The 22,235-nt window shown below is 31.8% G+C and overlaps 1 long non-coding RNA gene across 1 annotated transcript; it reads right to left on the bottom strand.

Moving 5' to 3' along the window:
• Positions 1–109: 109 nt before the first annotated feature.
• Positions 110–6,995, bottom strand: LOC127712660 (uncharacterized). Its single transcript, XR_007987231.1, has 3 exons — positions 5,368–6,995; positions 3,719–3,835; positions 110–821 (listed from the first exon to the last, which is right to left on the bottom strand). It is a non-coding gene; the product is annotated as an uncharacterized LOC127712660 (long non-coding RNA).
• Positions 6,996–22,235: the final 15,240 nt, after the last annotated feature.

The following is a 22,235-nucleotide window of genomic DNA, read 5'->3' as shown; positions in this document are numbered from 1 at the left end:
GCGAAGAAAAAATTTCCGAAAATTTTAATTTCAGTATCAATAAACACAAACGTCAAGTATTTTTTAATGATGGATATTTTCTGTCAACTTATTATCTTCATTAAGTCCAACTTTCCATTTCATGAATTTATTGCTACTAGTATACAAAATATGAGCAGAGATTTATAAAACCATACTTAAATTGTAAGAAATAATTAGCGTAGTAATTAATTAAATGATTATTGTAAAATAATTTAATTTTGGATGTAACGCGTCTTCTGATTGGCTGACGTTGTTTTGTTTATCAGCTCATAGACATAATTTTGTCATGTGACCGTGACGTCATCAACGTTTTTTCATGGTTTACTCCGGTTTAAAATGAAATTTAGAATTAAATTATAAGAAATGACTGTAATATTTTTTCTGTCTATGCGAAATAACATAAAAAATATGGTGCACACTTTAAAATAACCCGCTACGCGGGTTGTTCAGTGTGCACCACATTTTTGATGTTATTTCTTCATAGACAGAAAAAATATTACAGTCATTCCTTAAATATTAATTACGTCTTTAAACATCGTGTAATTTCTAGAACTGAAATGCAGGAGTGTCGTGAAATCAACAACGAATCTTGTTTCTTGATGCATGACTTACAAAGCGACAAACGATACAAAATGGTATTTACAGCATGTAATATATACTATTGAGGAATACAACAATATTTATATTGAATAATTAAATATATAATGCGTATTTAAAAAACGATTTTCATTAACATTGACGATCTCGAAAAACATAAAGTTAACGAGTCTTCTTTTTTTTTCATCTATATCCGCATACCCCTACAAAATATAAAAAAATAACAAAATTATTTGTATATTTGGCGATGTAATGTATGTAATAAAAACGCCAATGAGTCAGTTTTATTTGAGTATAATATTAAGCTGAGAGAAATAATCATTTATAGTATTATTTTGTATATTCTAACTAATCGGATTCTTCAGAATAAGTCACATGTTAAACTGTATTTTCAAAGGTAGACTGAAAACAGTAGACAGTGTAGAAACGAGATATTGCACAGTTATTTTTCGAATATCTATAAATTGAAATCTAAAAAATTCAAACCTTAATATAACACAATAAAAACAACCAATCAAATGAATCTCTATTTCAGGCGTATTGAAAATAATAATATAACAATTTAAGCCTTAGAATGACACGAGGCTACATCGACACGAAAGAAATATATCGACTGAAGACAGCCTCTGTATGAGGTCAATACCTACGAGGATATATCGACCTAAAGAAGTATATCGACCTAAAGAAATATATCACCCTAAAGAAGTATATCGACCTCGGACTTCGTCTACAGTCGAAATACTTCTTTCAGGTCGATATATCCTCGTATCTGCCCCATACAAAGACTATAATAGTATATGATTACTCAATTTCTACATATTTCTGGTAATGTAAACCACGATTATTCTTAATAGGTGTGTGCAAAGCCAGAAACCCATAGCCCCTAGCTGGTTGTCGCAATCTTAGTATTATATGGGTCATTTTAAAAAAATGTCGAATTTTCAGTACACCCATGCTAAATTTTTTATTTCTAATGGAAATTTCAGTTGTAATTGTTTAAATGAAAGCTTGTAGGATTTATGATTCAGAACATTAATAATAAACACGATTTACATCTATTTTCATAAGATTAAAATGTATTTAAGTCCGATTTTTGGGTAATTTGTGTGCGTACAGTTTCAGAAAAACACATTTCAAATGATTTTTTTCCGATTTTCTGATTGCCTTGATATCTGCAAAAGGGACTTTTTAAGAACGTTAATAATTACTCTAACGAAAAATCGTAGCTTCTTTATCATTATATGTAACATTTTATCTACAAACTTAATTCAATCCGCGTACATGAAGTTCATGTCCATCCTGTTACCGCTACTTAAATCAGCCGTTAGATTATTCTCCCTATGAATATTGAATTAGTCAGTGTTGATTTCAAAAGTGCAAAGTAACCTTTACATTTAACACAGCACGTTTCTTGAACGACAGTGTAGAGAAAAGAAATTTCAAGACATTTAGTGAAAAAAAATAGAGGGTACTTTTTTTCATGTCTATGCTGTTACCAACAATTTTGATTAATTACGCCAAAAGTATACTTGTAAAAAGTGCAATAACGTGTTGGAAACCAAATTCACAACAGAAAAACATTATCACCTCACCAAAGGGAGTAGTTCTTTCACAACAGCATTCGAAAATGAAGAAATTTGTCTATCCTGTTATGTCTATCCTGTTACTATGGTTGCTATGGTTACAGTAACAGGATAGACAACTGTAGACAGAAACGTCGTTAAAAAGTTTATCATAACATATAGTTGCAAACAGAATGAAATCTTTTGTTGTTTGAACTCATATTAAGGTTATAACGTCTTAATCTTCCCAATTTAGTATTTGCAGGTGCAATACTGATATCGGTAACAGGATAGACAAAAAGGTAACAGGATAGAACTTTATATAGCGATATATCATTAACGTACGTTCCTGTTACCGATAAAATAAAGACAAAAGTAAACTAGCATGTGAGGGATTTACTTGATGTTGGGTTTATTTGAAAAAGAGAAAAAATGCCGAACAATATGAATTGCTATCTTAGACTTGCATTACTGGTGGTAATTTTTACAACCTTTGAAAACCAATTTTTAGAGGCATTTTTCAGTACAACCTGGAAAATTTGCAAATAATCTATTATTTCACAAAATGAATATATATAGAAGTTTATTCTCTTGAAAACCATATAATTGGCTACGAAAAACAAGCTTAACATTTTATCTAAACCTTTTCTTAATAACCCAAAATTTCTTTTGAAAATGGTAACAGGAGAGACAAAATATTGTACTGACATTATTAAGATTGCATCTTTTAATATGTTGTTCTATAAGTACTGTTTGTTTTGATTTGCTTATGTAGAGGGTTGTTTGAATAAGTAACTTTTAGTAAATTTTTCAATTTCAAAATTCGACAGTTTTTGAAAATGACCCATATAGTGTTTGTAATATATAGTTTATACGATTGACTCCGTCACATAAGATCGTTAATTGTCTTTCTATATCAAACTTTAATACATAATTAAAATTTTAACATTATCTAAAATTTACCCTAGGTCTACCTCTTTAAAAGAAAAGAAAATATATACTTTATATATTGAGATTGATTGATTGATAGATTGCTATGTACGTCCATACATGTCATTGTCATATTTTTAATGAGCTGACGGAAAAAGGTAAATAACCTTTTTTTCTAATATTTAGGTACATGTAAAAATACCAAGATTTAAGATATATCATTTTTTTAGAGGTTAATTCATTCACTGGGTTTGATATTCCAGTATATGTATACGCTTACCATGTTTTTTTCTCTTCATATAAACATATATCCATGTTAATTACTTTTCATTTTGTGGGCCAAAATTTTATGACAACGATCGAATCATAGTATATCATGACTGGCAATCATTTGATATTGAAGTCTCATCTTTTTTCTCTCAATTTTGTCTCTTTATATATGTTTTTTGAAGCAGAAAAGTGATGAAACCTGTCAGGTCAAAATGCAATCTTCCAATATCAAATCGTCTTATATACTACAAAAAAAAACCAGAATGTCTCACCTTTATCACAAAAAAGGAACTTCAATAAAACCTGTTCCAATACATATATTTTACAAAATTGCTAACCTTTTTCACCAAACGGTGGTTCAATTATTCCTGTTCCAATACAATCTAATGGGTATCTACATGGACACCAACCAAGGAACACGACGTTTTTAGCATTTTGGTTTCTCACTGCACATTCTATAAATTAAAACATACTTATGTCAGAATACGGAGACTATACATTGAAATGTGGTCAAACATGTGTCATATTTTCACTTTTTATTTGAAGTGAATATAATATATGTATGGCAGCTGTAATTATGTTTAAAAATTAATTTGTAGGTTATGTATTTAACAGAAGTTCAGTTGCAACTCATTAAGGTTTTATTTACCTTATATGGTCTGAGTAAAGCCATTTCAATTGATATTTTATAGTGTGTCTTTCTATGTTTTGAGGATACACTATTGTTTCAGGAAGGATGAATGTTGGCGCCTATTAAAACGTTTAAACCCGCTGCATTTGTTTGCACCTGTTCTAAGTCAGGAACCTGATGTTCAGTGGTTGTCGTTTGTTGATGTGGTTCATAAGTGTTGCTCGTTTCTCGTTTTTTATATAGATTAGACCGTTGGTTTTCCTGTTTGATGGTTTTACACTAGCCATTTTTGAGGCCCTTTTTAGCTTGCTCTTCGGTGGAGCCAAGGCTCCGTGTTGAAGGCCATACTTTGACCTATAATGGTTTACTTTTACAAATTGTGACTAGGATGGAGAGTTGTCTCATTGGCACTCATACCACATCTTCTTATATCTATTGGATATACACTTGGTTCAATAGCTCCTGTCGCATGTTTCTACAGCCGCCTATCTAATTATTAAATGATTTTTACTAATTAACTTGTTTCAAACACAAACGTATCTGACCGTAACGGAAATTTGAAATATATTTTTTATGACCTCTTTAAACTAAATCCGTTGGATGTGTACTTCTTGATACTTGAATCCGGGAGAATATTTGGAGAACATGAGTTATTTTAGTTGGAATTGACTTGGAACTTGTTTTCAGTAACAGCAAGTACTCTCAGATTGGTACTTTGTAAATTTTGCCTTTATGTTAATTGTTTTTGTGATTCGTGCCAATCTGATAAATCAAGTCATTTCCAACTGATTTTAAGAGTCTGCCTTTATGTTATGCTGTTCCACTGTATCTAGCTGCGTGAGAGTTGAGTGCTCACACACATGTTAACCCTGTCCACACTTTTATGTGCCTGTCCTAACGTTGCTGCTACCCGGCATATTTTTTTTCGTTTTTATTGGTTTGTCATAAATCTGGTTGGTTTTCTCGTTTGAATTATTTCATATCTTTCAAGCCTTTCAATTACTAGACTTAAAAATACGTGACTAAACGGTCTGACAATTCGTGGAAACGATGTATAGTACTACCAAACACGTGCACTTTGAAGGTAAACAGAACAAAATGCTGTTCTATAGTTATATCACTTTCTATAAGATCTATGACTAAAGTATTTTTCAGCTACATCAGTGCACATATTTACATTTACTATATCTGGTTAGATTCAAATGCCATAACTGCTCTTATATTTTTTTGTTATTAAACTAGGTATGACATATAAGATAGAAAATTTTCATAAATTGATTTTAAACATGTATTGTGATAATGCAACTAACACAATTATACATCGATAGTTTACAAAAGAACGTAAAAATGTTGTACCTGATTTCCGTTGGCCATATGGTTTACAAATTCCAGCGAAACGCATGGATCTTTTCTTTCGTCCTCTAACTTGATCATTGGCACAGCATTGATTAAAGCCACATTCCTTTGAATTATTGCATTCTTTAGGCTGAAATGCGTATTTGTTTCATTAAACATAATTAAAAGACAAACAACAAAATTCGGTCGTGTAGGTGGTTGTACCAAAATGAAATTTATGACAACATTTAAAAATATCTTAAATGTTGGACATCACTATTATATAGCAAACCAGTTGCGTATGCAGTGACTGTTTCTTTCGGAATACTTTCCAAATGGTTTGTATAATGTATTGGTGAGAAAATCCAAAGTCTTTTAATTAGTCAAATTAGTCCTATCAGCTCTTGATATATTTTATAAACACTTGCATTGACGACTGTTTTCTATTTAAATGTTTATTAGCTATTTATTTTGGGATTGCTGCCGCGTTGACGTAAAGCCCTTATCTCCTTATATTCGTACCTATACAACTATTTTGGGATTTTCCTGCTGTATTTAGGGAGATTTTAAACAAGACATGAGATATGGAATATTAATATTTGAATGGCACTTCTACTATACTTGATATTATAAGTCATCCTTTTGGTTACTAATTCTAGTATCACAATTGAACATGGTATCTGGTTTTTTCGGTAGCAGTTAAACTAGTCTGTTTTGTTTTTGGGCGACCTCATCTAACGATATGTTGGAAAATGAATATTACATTGTTTTCTTTTTTAATTCAATGCAATAAATTTTAAATTAGCAGTACGTTTACCTTCTTTGTCCTTAATGCTTCGCCTGCAAAAAAGTTTCATAAATGTGAACTGTCAATATAAATTATTATAAGTTTGTTTTGCTATGAAAGAAACTCAATTATATGCACGTATAACATCAAAAAGCCAAAACAAAAATAAACAATCGAAAATATATACATTCACACAAATTAAACTAGGAGAGACATATTCTATAAATTCATAATTAAAAAAAAAATCACCAGAAAATAGTGGATACCAAGGTGACACGCCAGCTCATTATAAGTCGATGAGAAACTGACAACGCAATTACAAAAATTAACAAAAGGAGATGACGAAAAGACAAATAAAGTCCACAAATTAGTTTAACACTACATGCAAAACTGATGACTGATCAATATTGCTAAATTCATAACAACTTAAACATGTAATGTTATTTGTGCATTTTTATTTCATTATATAACTCATATTACCCGTTGAGATAAGATATACAAATAAAAATTCTATTTTGACCCTTTTTTGTTGTTCAGTTGCTGTCTTATGGATGTTTGAACACACTTTCAAATCAGATTGAATGAATCTGTATTGCAACAATATTACTGTAGCAAAATAAAAAAAGTAAATACATATATGACAGAATACAGAGAACAAACAGATATAACTTATTATAACAAACACAAAATAGTAACTGATTATCTGTGAATTTAAATTCCAATGCCGCCTTTAAAAAGTTACATAGATTCTTTGTTAAGCTTTTTGACCCAGCTTGTAACAAAAACTGTTGCGTTTGTGTTTTTTGCCATGAAATAATAATATTCTGGCAAAAAGATACATCTAAGGGTTGTATATACAGGACAAATCAACACAAATTGATATATTCTATATTGTTCATATTAAAATGTCTACAAAAACGATATTATATGCTTTAAATTTAAAAAAAATCTGAAATACTGATTTCTTTGTACTGACAATACGCATTAGAATTCATATATTTTTATCACAACAGATTCATTTTGAACATAAAATACATTTATTTTCATGTTGCGAAATTTGAATTATTTGTTGGATTATAGTTCGTCATAATTTTCTTACTATGATTTTAAAAAAACCCAAATAATTTGCATTACAAAAAGTCATTTCTAAATTAAACTTTTAAAAATCAAAGGCAAAATAGAAACTTCGGCATATCTAATGGCATAAATTTCAACAAAGTATACATGTTTGTGCATTTGCATATTAAGTACTTAACAATGTTCGTGACACCTTAAACCGTAAGAACATTTTCTGACTTTTGGAATATGCTTTATTTAGTGAGAAATTAGATTTTACATCGCGCCATTCGTGCGTTTCAAAAATGCAAATGAAATTGCTAGCTTGTCAATTTAAGTAACTAGACCGACTATTTTATATCAGTTTGTTGTAGATAAAAAGAAGGAAAATACTTGCCAATATATTATATTTTTGACTTCTTAAAATTCTTGTTTAATGACAATACCTAAATTCTAAATTAAAATGTATGCCATGATTAAAGAAATACATGTATACAGACAAATCAATTCATTTTTCAAACTAATGTACATTAAATTTCAAACTCACTTTTTCCTATTTGTTCGAAAAGGGTAATAGTCACACAGAAACAAAGTACCAGCAGTCCAATACGAGCTTCCATCTTGACAAACAAGTATAAAATATCAGTACTGCAATTATTTACCTTTTTATATATAATGTAATAACTATTTTTTCATGACATTCTACCTGAACAATGTCGTATAAGGATGTGTATGTTTATTTGTTATTTTTTTTAACAAATAAAAAAAAAACAACAGTAAACAGGATATGTTTTTATAACGTTTTTAATGTATTTGTAACATGGGGGAGATTACCTGAACGGTTATTAAAGTCAAGCGTATTTTTTTATTGTGCGATTAAGTAAAGTAAAATTGATGACGGGCTATCAATTCCAAAAACAGATGAATTCAACATGGATTTTGGTCACTTAATAGAGGGTTGCCTACGTGGCTATTACTAAATACTTTAGTATCAAGCATTGGATTAAAAAAAAAAGATAACTTAGTCTTTGGGGAATTGGCCAGAAAGAGTGCTAAGATTTGCATGGCGGGTGATGCATGCATCCTTTTGGAGTTCATGCGATTCCCTCATTTTTAGATTGTGACCTTAATTTGTCTTCTTAATTGATGAGATTTGAGCGGTAAACTACAGTCACCTAAATATACACCAACGATACTATTTCTAGAGACGACAAAGAGTAATAAAAAACCATGTACAATAGTTCATTCGACTTTTTTTGTGAAAGTGTGAAGATATCTACACTTACCCTATGTATATATTATAGTACTTCTGATTGGGTAGCTAATCATACAACAGATAACCACTACAGTTTTGAGTGCTGTAGTTGATTGGCTAACCAATCAAAATCATAATCTTCCGATATTCATTTATAGATAACCTCACAGTTTTGAATCTGAAATTATTCAAATACAAACGAAAAACAAAGTTGACGTAAGCATATTCCATTTCACACATAAACTGTGAATATCCATCTTGAATTTGAAATTAATTCTCAAATAATCCTTCACTATTTCATGTAAATGTATTCTTTTTCGTAGCTTCATTTGTATATCATCCATTACACTTAAAAACACTTCCTGACTCAAGAATGTTTGATATTTTGTTGAACGGGTCTTTCTAAATGTCTTGCTCTGGAATACCGGATTGGTACAGCTTCCTGACACTTGACTTTTTTTTTTTTAAATAACCTTCTATCATAGCCTCAGAATACATAGTTTTCTTTAACCATTGTTGACACTGTATTAATAATACAATAGTCGTGTTTTACGGGGTTCCATTAACGACAATTCGAGGTTTCTTTGACGTCACTTTATTACATATAAAGTAAACGTAGGAAAATAACCCTGCAATAACAATAGCATATGCTTATAACATTTATCAATATCATAGTCTTAAGAAAAGTCTTATACTACAACAATACAAATACTGTTGTAAATAACAATGTTACAAGATCGTATGTTTTTTTCATTTCATAACATGCAACAAACTTGCAATTATATTTCTACATACAATTACATGTATCTGATAAGTCGTATCAAATATCATAGGATTATAATCAACCAAGCGTATTAAAAACAAGTCGCATGTATCACTAGTGTCAAGCTATCCAGCAATTCGGCATCCTGCAATTGCGAAAGTACTTGAGCGACAATTTCATTTTTTTCACAATGATGGTTTTTAACTTTTTTGTTAAAAAAACCTCTTATATAGAGAATCAAAGATTGTTATATCCCATTAACAAAATTTATAACTTTTGTTTACAGATTTCTAACTCATATTTACGGTTTTGTAACTAGCATTTACAATAGAAAAAAAAATCATGATGACGATTCAAACTAATTGCTATCTGTTAATTCCATGATGTGATTCGTATTAACACCTATTTAATCCACATTTGCGATTCTAAACTCGTAGTAACGACTTTTAAATGTAGAATTTTGATCTAAAATTATTTTTTTCGTATAAAACCGCCAAGACAACTTCTATTTAAACCTTCATAACTAACATTTGCGATTATGTAACTCACATTTATGGTTTTACAACCTGCTATTTTAATAGAAAAATAGTGATGACGATTCCAATAAATTGCGATATATCTAGTCCATGATTATGTTCGTATTTACGCATATTAATCCCACATTTGCGATTTTCTTACTCATCTATTACCGACAATAAAATTTCTGTTCACATCAAAACTCATATTTGTGACCTTATGAAAATTATTAACGACTTCACAACTTACAATATTGAGTCGAAACAAAAACTTGCAACTTTTGAATATTCCGGCATACCTGACCAGTAATTCACATTAACGATGTGTAAAAAGCAATTTATTTCTCGGTGTAATACCACCAAATCATAGTATTTACTCAAACATACCGGAATAACAGTATTTTTAAATCTACCTAAATGTGAACAATTAATTTAATGGATTTTATATTATGGTAGGGGTAAGCATTTTAAAAGGCCGAAATATCTCGTCCGAAACATTGAAAAAGTCATATCCTATAAAATGGGCATTGGGGGGTACCCACTTTCTAACCCATTGTCTTGACAGATATTTATGACTAATTATTATAGACTTTGCTTTAATAAATAGCAATAGCTATCGGATAGTACTACAATGGGATGGTATCGTCTTTCTAGGGTTAGCATTTTTAAAGGCTGAAAAAAATCGTCCCGAACCACTGAAAAAGCCATATTCTATAAAATAGGCATTGAGGGTACGAACTTTCCAACCCATTATCTAGGCAGATATTCATGGTTAGGGATTACAGACTCTACTTAAATAGACAGCTTTTGAATAGTAGTACAGTGGGATGGTATCGAATATCTGGGGTATGCATTCTTAATATCCGAAAAAAAAAAATCGTCCGAAACATTGAAAAATGCCATATTGTATAAAATGGCCATTGGGGTTACCAATTTTCCAACCCATTTTGTCGCCAGATCTTTATGGCTAGGGATTATAGACTATGCTTTAATTAATAATTGTAGGATAGTTATACAATGTGGTAGTATCGAATTTTTTTAGTAAGCATTCTTAAAGGCTGAAAAATTTCGTCCGAAACATTGAAAAGGCCATATCCTGTAAAAAGGGCATTAGGGTACCCACTTTCCAACTCATTGTCTAGGCAGACCTTTATGGTTAGGGATTATAGACCCTGCTTTAATAAATAGCTATTAGATAGTTATACAGTAGGATGGTATCGATTTTCTTGGGTAAGTACTAGTTCTAAAGGGCCAAACAATTTCGTCTGAAACATTCAAAAAAGCCATATTCTATAAAATGGGCATTGGGGGTATCCACTTTTCCACACATTGTCTACGCAGATTCTTATAACTAGAGATTATATTAGACTCTGCTTTAACAAATAGCTTTTGTAAAGTACTACAGAGGGATTGTATCGAATTTCTGGGGTAAGCTTATCCAGAAAAAGAATCGTCCGAAACATTGAAAAATGCCATATTGTATGAAATGAGCATTTGGGGTACCCACTTTTTAACCCATTGTCTAGGCAGATCTTTTTATGGCAAGGGAGTATAGACTTTGCTTTAATAAATAACTATTGGATAGTATACAGTGGGATAGTATCGAACGTTTGGGTTAACAATTCTAAAAGGCTGAAAAATTTCGTATTAAAAATTGAAAAAAAAAACATAATCTATAAAATGGCCATTGGGGGTACCCACTTTCCCACCCATTGTCTAGGCAGATCTTTAAGGCTAGGGATTATAGACTCTGCTTTAAAAAATAGCTTTTGGATATTTGTACGATAGAATGGTATCGAATTTCTGGGGTAAGCATTTTTAAAGGCCGAAATATTTCGTTCAAAACATTGAAAAAGTCATATCCTATAAAACGGGCATTGCGGGTACCTACTTTCCAACCCATTGTCTTGACAGATATTTTTAACTAATTATTATAGACTTCGCGTAAATAAATAGCTGTTGGATAGTACTGTAATAGGATGGTATCGACTTTCTGTGGTGAGCATTCTTAAATGCTGAAAAAATACGTTCCGAAACATTGAAAGATGCCATATTGTATAAAATGGGGTTTTGGGGTACCCACTTTCCAATCCTTTGTCGGCTGATCCTTATGGCTAGGGATTATAGACGCTGCTTTAAATAAATAGCTTTTGGATAGAACTACAGTGGAATAGTATCGAATTTTTGGGGTAGGCATTCCTAAAAGGCCGAAAAAAATAAATATTTTTTTCCAGTCATACTGTGAAATGTTAAGTTTATGTCTATATTGACTGCGAAGATGATATCATCTATATTTTAACAAATGTGTTGTAAAACAATGCTGTACGAGTGAACTACGCCCGTTTTGTACCAGTGGCTTTCAGGTTTATGACCCCTTCTATAGCCATGTGTATAAAGAAATTTTCAAAGTGCAATAATATGAAAACAGCAAAGATAGTGAATTTATAGAATAATAGAGATATGCCATTTTTTACATTTACCAACACGGGAAACTTAGTTCAAAGCAATATTATTTATTGTTTAATTGCATTTAATAGAAAATGGGGATTTTGTGGCAAATAAAGACACGATTTTTGCAGAAAATGCACAGACTTTAATTCAGAGATTTTCGTTATAAAATTTTAAACATAGATTACGCAAATGTTTGCCCATGATGTGCTAGCGTTTATTGTTGACAAAAGGCTTGAACAACCGTTACATTCCAAAAAACCTCGACCTGAGTCACTTAAGTCGAGCGCACCCCAGAGGTGTATTTGAATTGGTCCATATTTATATACAAAAAAATAATAATATCTGTTCAGCAAAGATTAAGAGTCCAGTTCATGCAAGAACGGTCAACAGAAATGAACAATTCGCCCAAGGGGCTGTGTTATAGATTGTATAAAAATGTTTTTAAATTTGAGCACTATTCATCAGTTCTACCATTTAATTTATTAATAAACTTATATAAATTTAGATGTGGAAATAACCGTTTGCCCATTGAGACGGGAAGATGGCGCAACATTCCAAGACCTGAAAGATTGTGTCACCTTTGCGAGTGACGACTCAGCTGACATTGGTGACGAAAAATGAGCTTCCGATACATGGACGAGGTGACAGTGCAAAATTCCGCTCTTCAGAAAACGCAATATTTTGGTGCTTAAGCGCTTTTTTGTTTGTAGAAAACTTGCATGGATGCATCTGTTTGAACATTTCACGTATCACGTATCGGTAAGAAAAATTTTGCATAGAGAGCTCTTTTTCTAACAAATATAATATAATTTATCAACTTCGCTACACTTGTTACTGAGTGTTGCCTTAACGCAACGTCACAGATACTAAGAACAATAGAGAACAAAGGAGAACAGATAGCAAACGTTCAAAGAAAATAAAATGGACGATATCGGAATATTCGATCTACAAAAGATTAAATCAACGCTAGTAGGCAAAGCCGATCAGATCGAAACAAAAACTGTGCTGATCGGAATATTAAACACCCTACTCCATCTGAACGATATTATCATCAAATCGAAAAAATAGAGACAGATGTTAAGAAAATAGAGGACATTAACGCAAAAATATCATCAGTAGTGGCACGAGTACAAGAACACGAAGAGCTGCTAAATGACATAAAAATCAACAGCAAAGTAATAGAAGAAAGTGTTGAAAGTATAGGAAAAATTGTACATACTGCTTCAAACCATTGTATAAATAGGAACACGGACACAATTGAGAACATCGAAGATAGACTCCTGGCTATAGAAACCGATGACCGATCAGAACACAAGGAAAAGGAAACAATCAAACAAATGCAAGAAACAATCACAGATTTAAAATGCAGAAGCATGAAAAACAACCTAATCTTTTCTGGCTTAAATTTCCAACAGAATGAAATATGTGAAGTGAAAATTCAAAATTTGTTAGAATCGGAACTAGGGATAAATTATCGAGTATCATTTGGAAATGTTCACCGCTTCGGCAAACCAGGTCTAAATGGCGTCCGTCCTATAGTGGCACGTTTTATTTACAGAAGAGAACTCGAAAACGTCCTTAGCCAAACATATAGATTAAAAGGCAAACGATATGGTATTTGTGAACAGTTCCCACCAGAAATTGAAAATAAAAGAAAAGAACTCTATCCAGTTATGAAAAAGGCTAAGGCAGAGGGCAAAAAAGGAAGCTTGTCCGAGACAAGCTTTATATAAATTTAAAACCGTACAATAACACAACAGCATCCAACAAACAAACAACAGAATATAGAGATGTTCTTCTTAACAACAAATCTTCTTTGACAGTTAATGGATCCCTGCCAATACCACCACGTCGGTTTAAACGTTCGAGAAATGACTCTGTCGGTGATGAAAACGAGAAAAGTACTGTCAATATCAACCCATATGTAGGATGAATCGAGAGAATCCTTTCAAGAGGAAGTCCATATAGAAAATGAGCAGAACATTTTAAAAATACTATGTATTAACTGTTGTGGTCTAAAATCAAAAATCAACTACCCCGAATTTAATGAACTTATTTACAAAAATGACATTATTTGCTTTGTAGAAACTAAAACTGATGATTTAGATGACATTCGGCTAAAAGGGTATAAATTTATCTTGAAAAATAGGAAAAAAGTAAGTAGAATAAAGTCCGGGGGCATAGCTCTAGGTTTTAAAGAACACCTTCATGAAAATATTAAGGTTTAAAAAACTGATTGTAAATTTGTTTTGTGGTGTAAAATTTCAAAAATTATATGTTCTTACCAAGACGTGATCCTACGTATTATCTACTTGTTATATACCACCGGAATATACATCATACTCTTCGTCAAGTGCTCTAGATGAAATAGGAAATGAATATTTAGATCTCTCAAGCAAAGTTGAAAAGGTATTTTTAATCGGTGACTTAAATTCGCGAACAGCAGAAGACAGAGATTTTATTTATGTCAACGAAAATGAAATATGCACTGATGGTGAGGGTGTGACTGTAAACAGGGTGTGTGAATTAGACGCGAAAAACTTACCTCGGAAAAGGAACAATAAAGACAAATGCAATAACCGTTTTAGGAACCAGTTATTAGATTTTTGTAAAGGTAATAATCTTTTTATTATGAATGGCGGAACAACAAAAGATATGGAAGGTAAATTAACATGTCGAAATGCTAGCGTGGTCGATTACTGTATAAGTAATGTAGCTTTTGTAGTACAAAACTTTTTAAACTTAGAAATATTAGATTTTTCCCGTTTATATTCTGATGTTCACTCTCCTTTACTTATATCAATTAAGTGTTTAAATTCAGATAAGGAAACTGATGATGGAATTGATAATGTCAAAGATGAGAAAATTCAGAAATTGGACCCGGCAAAATTATTGCTTTTCCAAGAAAATATTGATACTGTAATGATCGCTAACTTATTAAAAGGAATTGAATACACTAAGAACTTGTCTCGATTTAGTATAAATTCAATTGTACATAAAATAGGAAATAGCCTATTAGATTCGGCTAAAAAGACTTTTGGTACTAAAAAACCCACCGAGGCACGCAAAACAAACCTTGGTTTGATTTTGGTTGCTCAAAGGCAAGACAACAATTCCGGAAATTTAAACGCAGAAAAAGCTTATCTGCACATTACTGCAACCTCGCAAAAGCAAGCGAAAAGCAATATAAAAAAGTTATGAATAAAGCGCAAAAGAAATATAGAAAAGAAGTCAGAAAAGAATGAAATCACTAAGAAATAATGATACAAAAGAATACTGGAAAATTTTGAATTACCCGTGATGGCACGATACAACCAAATATAGATTTTGAAAAATTTGCTTACATTTTTCAAGGAATTAAATACAGTGAAAGACAATATAACAGATACAATAGACACTTCTCAAGTTCATTGCGATTTCGTTAACACCAATGAAAGCCTTAATATGCCAATAACTGAAGATGAAATTTTAAAGTGCGTTTAAAAAAATAGAAAAACAACAAAGCCTGTTCAGATGATAAAATTATCAATGAATACAATAAAAACTTCTGTTGGTCAGTATATGGAGCTTTATGGCAAATTGTTCAATCTTATCATTGAATCGGGGAAAATTCCTGAATCATGGTTAATTGGGACCATTAAACCCTTTTACAAAAATAAAGGTGATAAATACAACCCTAAAAATTATCGTCCGATTACAATTGTTAGCTGTTTTGGAAAACTATTTACTTCAATCTTAAATGCAAGACTAAATAAATTTTCAGAAGAAACATTGTTGATTAAGGAAAATCAATGTGGTTTTCGTGAAGGTTATTCGACAACTGATTGCATGTTTGTTTTGCATTCATTTTTTGAAATTCTTAGAAATAAGAAAAAGAAGCTCTTTTGTGCATTTGTTGATTTCGAGAAGGCGTTCGATACTTTTCGACGGGATGCTCTGTGGTACAAAACGCTTTTAAGTAATATAAATGGCAAAATGTACAACATTATTTTTAATATGTATCAAAATATTAAATCATGTTTATTATATAATGGATAAAAATCAGATTTTTTTCCATGCGAAACTGGTGTTCGACAGGGAGAAATTCTATCCCCCTTCTTATTTTCTCTTTTTTTTTAAATGACTTAGCGATTTTCCTATGCAAAAAAAATGTTATTGGTCTAGAAACAATAAGCAAAGACATTGAAACAAAGTTAGATATTTATTTGAATCTATTTGCTATACTTTACGCTGATGGCACGATCATACTTGCAGAAACTGCGACTGATCTCCAGGCCTCCTTAGATAATTTTAATATGTATTGTAACATATGGGGACTCAAGGTAAATGTTGAAAAAACAAAGATAGTAGTTTTTACAAAGAGAAGATTACAAAAGAATTTGCTATTTAAATACAATAACTCAAATATCGATATTGTTAAAGACTTTAACTGGGAGTTTTAAAACGGGTAAAATTCATTTGGCAGAAAAGGCTACTAACGCAGGGTAACTGTAAAGTGCAAAACGAAATAGAAACGGAACGGAACAAAACAAAACAAAATAAAACGAAACGAAATAGCGCAAAACGAAACGAAATACAGCAAAACGAAACGAAATGAAACGAAATAGATATTTTGTTTTACAATTTCAACTAAAATGTCCGCGTTCAATGTCTTTATATGTACCAATATAGGGAAAGACGGTGTGTACTGGTATATTTGAAGTGGAATTTATCTTAGGTTTAAATCTCCTTTCCTCCGCCGAGTGTGCGTACACTAAGTAATCTTACTGTATATAGCTATAGTACAGTCTGCTGGTGAAGAAAAATGCGGTTTAGGAACATTTGAGTAGCCATAATCAACATTTCGTAATCATTTAACTGCATACTTTTTCTTTTCTCTTAAAAGAATGGTTACATTTTAATGAAATTTCATGTTGCGTTTCTGTTATATATGGTATACAGCATTTAGCAACGTGTCGACGTCACTAACGTACTTTTCAGTGATATTTTTCAATAAGGCAATAACGAGCAGGTCATCTTTACATATTCCATAGCTGATACAACCTCGGAGTTAAGTAAGATAGTAACTCTATAAGTGGTTGTTCTTTTTTTTTTTGGCATAGAATGCTAAATACGAATATAACTCTGTAGAGGAGATAGATGCACCAGATAAGTTTAATGAGAATTCTTCAGGTCAGAAAACAACAATGATGTAAACATACGTGATATGCACCTTTATAAATATATATATACGTTTCCCGGATATATTTGTTATGCAATGCTTTTGAACTTTTTTCGTATTTCCTGTCTATTTATATTACGATTTTTACATTGGTACGGACATATTCCATTGTGTTCTAGCAATGTGCAATGTAATATGCATGTCCTATACTGAAAAATCTAAGTTCATTGCCTCCTAGCAGTGGGCAATTTACTACCCATGTCCGTATACTGAAAAAAATCCTAGAATTTAGACATGGATAGTAAGTTGCGCATTGCTCGGAAATAATGAACTAGTATTTTCCGTTTACGGACATGGATTCACCGTTTATCTTTTTTATTTATTACAGGAGCGACATTTTAGTTGGTCGACGAAATCTAAGTTCATTCATAGTTTGTGTCACAAGTATGATAAGTTTCAACTGCATCGATGGTATTTTAAAGGTTACGGATGACGACGGACGAAAAGACGACTACAATAGCGACAATGCCTCCAACATCAACTTGATCTATGTACTTAGATATTGAAAAATAAAAAAAATACACTTACCGAACTATAATCAAAGATGATTATTTCATTAAAGTCAATCCGCGCCGTCATTTTTCAACTGAGGCTTTGAAATCAAATGAATAAAACTGGTCGCGCAATGGATTTTTATACGATCTTGCGAAATCGAATTGCACGAGATTTTTTTCGTACTGAAAACTTTTAAGTAACAAGAATCCTTTAAAGTCCTAGGAACTTTATAGTTCAAATAAATTTGTAGAAACTCATTGTTAAAACATCAAAGGAACTAATTATGCCGCATAGTGTATTAAAAAAAAAGGAAAATCCGGCTGGCACTTAACAGCTTACATTTTATGACACCATATGTTTGATCCTCCGGGGAGTGGAGGTCGATCTAAACATGGAATTTTGGGTACTGTAGTGCAGCTGGGAAAACACCAAAAATTTCACAAATTAAAACCTTGAGAAAAAATCAAGAACCTTAATATGTTTCCGATGGCAAAATCGTGACCCATTCATAGTTTTCTCAGTTATCACATATTATACAATATAGAGACAACTCTCCATCCAAGTACAAGTTTTGATATCTTAATTTGAATAAAAACTACAAAACAGCATTTAAACAAACATCTATTATAATTCGGAGGATGAAAATTACTGACCAAATGATATTTGACCTCAGTGAAATTCAGTGTATATGCCATTAATGTAATTTAAATATAAAAAGGAGACCCATTCCAACGGCACGTCTGTGAATACCTTCATTTAGTCATAGAACCCCAAATCTAGATTGAGATCCACGTGCGTGTCCTCAATATCCCAGTTCTGAAACATAGTCTCATTTATATTATTTATCTCAGGTGTACCACCCCTTTTTTCTTTCTAGGATAATATTTTACCGTAAAAACTGTTATCATTCAAAATGACGTGTAAAAACTTAACACTTAGGCAGTAAGCACCGGTATGTACGACCCCCCCCCCCCCCTCCCCTGAAAAAAAAACGTTCGCCCCTCTGTCGGTTTCATTTGATTTGTTCCAACTAAAACAATGAAATTCAGATGCATGCAAACTCTGCAGTACACAAACATATTGTATTATAAGACATTTGGCATATATTTAAGTTACAATTATAAAATAAATATTTTTTTCGTTTCATTTTGTTTCGTTTTGCTGTATTTCGTTTCGTATTGCGCTTTTTCGTTTCGTTTCGTTGCGTTTCATTTCGTTTCGCACTTTACAGGTACCCACTAACGGAATGTACGATGTGATACGAAAAAGAAATCTTTCTATTACATGTATTAGCTGTCAACTTAATCTTTTTGACAAACTTGTTAAACTAATTCTTTTATATGGCTGTGACATATGGGGATATGAAAACAATGACATCCTAGAAAAAGTTCCGTTCCGTTTCTATTTCGTTTCGCACTTTACAGGTACCCACTAACGGAATGTACGATGTAATACGAAAAAGAAATCTTTCTATTAGCTGTCAACTTAATCTTTTTGTTAAACCAATTCTTTTATATGGCTGTGACATATGGGGATATGAAAACAATGACATCCTAGAAAAAGTTCATTTAAAATTTTGTAAACTCCCTTTTCCATTTAAAATCCATTACACCTAACTATGCGGCCGATACCCTCTTAATATAGATATCAAAATCAGAATGATAGCATATTGGATAAGAACAGTAAAAGGCAAACAAGAAAAACTATGTTACATTTTGTATAATCTATAGCTGAAATTAGAAAGTGATACCACTTTAAGATCTGCCTGGCTCAATCATATTTCCAACATTTTTAATGAATGTGGTCTTTCTTTCATATTTTTCATATGGACTTGTCAAAACTTTAACAATTATGATTGGCTAAAATATGCGATTAAAACAAGCCTTCAAGATCAATTTATTCAAACTTGGAGTTTAAATATTAATAAAAGTCCCAAAACTGTTAACTATTGCATTTATAAAGAAAGTTTCGCTTTCGAGAACTATTTCAATAAACTAGACGATAAAGACGTTTTCACTCTTTGCAGATTTAGAACCGTAAATCACAAGTTTCCAATTGAATCTGGAAGATGGAAAAACATACCCAGAGAAAATCGAACATGTAACCTGTGTAATAGAAATGAAATTGGAGATGAATTGCACTATATTTTGGAATGTACATATTTTTTAGAAGAAAGGAAAGGATGTATAGATAGAAAATACTGTACCAACATTAACACCCTAAAGTTTAAAGCCGTAATGAATCAAAACTTAAAAAGTTGTGTAAGTTCATTAGAATCATGAATAAAAATATGGATTCTCTCTGATAAAAGTATGCCTTCAAACCTATGCATTCTTTTTTTCTCTTAGAAGTCTTTATTTGCTGCTACCTCACCACATGTACATGTATCATATGTCTTATAATATTATTATGTATGTCTATGTGTTTCTGTATACCATTGTATCAACAAAGGTTTTCTCAGAATAAATATATATATAGACGAATACCGTTATATCATGTCATGTAATTATTTCAAAGATGAAAGAAGCAAATACTTACCACAATATTGTAATAAAAATATAAATGTTATTTAATTCAAACAAGTATGTTCTGTTGATGATCAATTTAATGTATCAAGAAAGATAACTCTAGTGACTTTGTAAAGAACTCTTTTGTTTTAAAGATGCTGATAGCCTCTTCTATAAATAAAATGGTGTAACTAACATGTGTTAACAAATGGTAACAGAGCAAAACATGAATTTAAGAGTTAGTGTATCCAGTGCAGTTGTCAAGAGTGTAAAAGAACAATAATATAAGGTGTCAAAAGTGTATCTACCATAACAATCTGATTTCCTGAGGGTTTTATATGCATAGAATTTCCAGAAAAAAACAGAAAAAAAGGGGGAAAAGTAAAAGATATAATGGCAACAAGAATTAACCTGCCATCTTTCAGCAAATCAAAATCATATGAACTCTATAAGCAAGAATTAATAGCATGGAGTGAAATTACAGACTTAGATAAAAAGAAAAGAGGCATAGCTGTTGCACTCACTTTGCCAGAGGATGATGAAAGTAAAATTAGAGAAAAAGTATTTGATCAAATTGATCTTGAAGATCTGAAAAAAGACACAAGTTTTACTACATTGGTAGAATTTCTTGATAAGCATCTTGCTAAGGATGACCTGGGTGACAGCTTAGAAACGTTTGAAGATTTTGAATATTTTACAAGACCCGAAGGTCAGTCAATTCATGAGGATGTTGCAAATTTTGACAGCAAATATAGAAAAATTGAAAAGAAAATATGAAACTACCATCAGAAATCTTGGCTTTTAAATTGTTACATAAAGCAAATATCACAAAAGAGGAAAAAAATGCTAGTCTTGACGGGAATGAACTATGAAAATAAATTGACACTTTATGAAGAAGCAAAACGTTCATTGAAAAAATTCAAGGGAGAAGGAGGTCAAGTGAAAGATATAGGTCAGAGTACAAAAATTGAACCAACTTTTTTAGCTGAAAACGAGGAAGCTTTGTGGGCTGCAGGTTATGTAAAAAGGGGTAGCAGCTACTATTATAAGCGTGGAAGATTATAGTAGAGGTGGAGGACGTGGACAAGGATTTCAGTCATCACAAAGAGGGGCAAAGAATCTTAACCCTACAGGACAAGATGGAAAACCATTAACATGTAGATCTTGTGGTTCTTACAGGCATCTTGTTGCAAAATGTCCGGATAGCTGGGAAAATTTGTCAAAAGTTAATATTACAGAAGAGGAAGAACACGCTGTTTTATTCACTGGTTATCAAAAACAAGACATTAAACAGCTAGGAAATGATGCTCGTAATTGCGCAGTATTGGACACTGCATGTAGTAGTACAGTATGTGGAAAAACTTGGCTCAATAGTTACATTTCTTCACTGAATGAAGAAGAATGAGGAAAGGTTGTCAATCACAGCGGAATAAAGTATTTAAGTTTGGAGGAGGGACAAGACTAAAATCAGTTGGAGAGTATGATTTACCTATTTGTATGGTTGGTGAGCAAGTGAAGTTAAAAACAGATGTGGTTGACTCAGATATTCCTCTCTTGCTTTCAAGGTCAGCTATGAAAAAGGCAGGAGTCAAAATGGATTTAGAGAATGACACGGCAATATTAATGGGAAAGGAAGTATCATTAAACCTAACATCATCAGGGCATTATTGTATACCCATAGATAAGACAGAAACGTTGAAAGTAGAAGTAAATGCCGTCAGGTTAGTTGATCTGATTGTTGAAAAAAGGATATCAGTTTTATTGAAACTTCTTCGCCAGTTTGCACATCCACCAAAGAAACGTCTTGTAGCATTGCTGAAAGATGCTGGAATTTGGAAA

Source organism: Mytilus californianus, unplaced genomic scaffold (genome assembly GCF_021869535.1).
Source record: "Mytilus californianus isolate M0D057914Y unplaced genomic scaffold, xbMytCali1.0.p SCAF_8, whole genome shotgun sequence".
NCBI lineage: Eukaryota > Metazoa > Mollusca > Bivalvia > Mytilida > Mytilidae > Mytilus > Mytilus californianus.
This window is presented reverse-complemented; position numbering and strand designations above follow the sequence as displayed.